Below are 1957 nucleotides of genomic sequence, written 5' to 3'. Positions count from 1 at the left end.
CCAACGGCTGTGATGAAAAGGAACAAAACGGGGTCGTTTGGTGGTGGGGCAGACCTGGACCGAGTAATTTGGTTTTTGGGCTTGGATTTGGGGCGGGTTTTTGGGGTAAAATTCTTGGGCTTCAGCGTTTTGGCCCAATAAAACTTAAGACCAAACCCCCTTTTTCAATTCCCTTTTTTAATCTTCCTTTTTTTTATTTCTTTTACTCGATTAATAAAATTTCTAAATTAAGCCCTCAATTAATCTAAGTTGTAAAATCAAACTCATTATCAAACCCTAAGATTTATAAAAATTAATTGACCCTAAATTAAAAGAGAAAAATTACTGATCTAGAATTAAAAGCTAAAAAATGTAAAAGCGAGCCAATTTTTTTGATTTTCATTTTTAATGAGACACCTAATTTACTAATTAATCCTAAAAATACGAAAATAAAATCTTAATGCAATGCATGGTATTTTTGTATTTTTTCATGATTTTAATGAAAGTAAACATGCACAGATATGCAAACAATTAACACAAATTCCTACAGAAAATCCTATAAAATTGCAAACAGTTTGGAAAAATTATTTCTTTGATTTGCAGGAGTATTTCACATAGGGAAAAAATCACATGCTCACAACCACTAGAGGGACTAAGTCGTAACGAGGCACTACATATCACAGTGCAATTTGAGGATAAGTTCATCGCTAGGGTCCTGATAGATGGGGGCACAAGCCTCAACATATGCCCACTGACTACTCTGAAGAGGTTAGGCAAAGGCCTGCATGAAATACGGATGGGAAGCATGAATGTGAAGGCATTTGATGGATCTCAAATAGCCACAATCGGAGAAATCAACATCAGCCTACAGATGGGCCCAACCTGGTTTGATGTTGAGTTTCAAGTGCTGGATATATCTGCTACCTATAATCTATTGTTGGGACAACCCTGGATACATGTCGTTGGGGCAGTGGCTTCTACTCTGCATCAGGCTATGAAATTTGAATGGAACCATCAGGAGGTGATCATCCATAGAGATAGATGTAATCCCATCTACACCAATCAGACCTTTCCAGTCATCGATAATAGAAAAAAGCTAGGTGGAGAAACATACCATCGCATTGAGCGCGTTAACGCAATTGAAAAAGACAAATGATGGAGCAACAAGATAGAAAGCATACTGTTATGGACAGGGTATGAACCTGGCAAAGGTCTCGGCAATGCAAGAGTACTAGGATTGGTCGCCACCATGGCACGGTCCTTATTATCCACTGGAACAACCGGTACCACACCTGCACCAGACATTCCAACAAGTAGACATAATGTGGGGATCTGAGGAAGACGAAGACTTAGCTGGCAAGAGGAAGTTGTTTCTAGATGAAGAAGATATGGACTACCGTGCATTAGTTGAGGAGGAGGAGGAGGAAGACCTTACAATTCAAATTACAGAGAATGGAGTTGTTCTCAAGAACTGGACTGCTGCACCATCCCGGGCCCGTCGAGTTCCTGGGCAGCTTAGCAAATTAGCATCAATTATTTTTAAAATAGTTTTGAGCATTTAAGACATTTTCAGTATTTTGTTTTGAAATAATTGCTCGAGTCATTGAGTCATACTTGTTAACGTTTCCAAGATTTTATTAATACATTGCTATTTTTCGTATTTATTATTATCCTTTACATTTACAGCATTATTATTACCTATCCAGATAAACCTACGACTGTGACATGCAATGAGACAACGCAACATAAGGTTAGTGATTCAGAAGATCTAGAAGATGATATAATACCTGAGGAAATCGTCAGAGAAGTGGAGAACTTTGAAAACAAGCCAAAGTCTAATTTGGACGAAACTGAGACAATTAACTTAGGGGGTTCCGAAACGGTTAAGGAAACATGTATAAGCATCCATCTATCACTGTCAGAGAAGGAGGAGTACATTAGGTTCCCAAAAGAGTATGAAGATGTCTTTGCATGGTCA

The sequence above is a fragment of the Nicotiana attenuata genome, chromosome 5 (genome assembly GCF_001879085.1).
Source record: "Nicotiana attenuata strain UT chromosome 5, NIATTr2, whole genome shotgun sequence".
NCBI classification, from domain to species: Eukaryota; Viridiplantae; Streptophyta; class Magnoliopsida; order Solanales; family Solanaceae; genus Nicotiana; species Nicotiana attenuata.
This window is presented reverse-complemented; position numbering follows the sequence as displayed.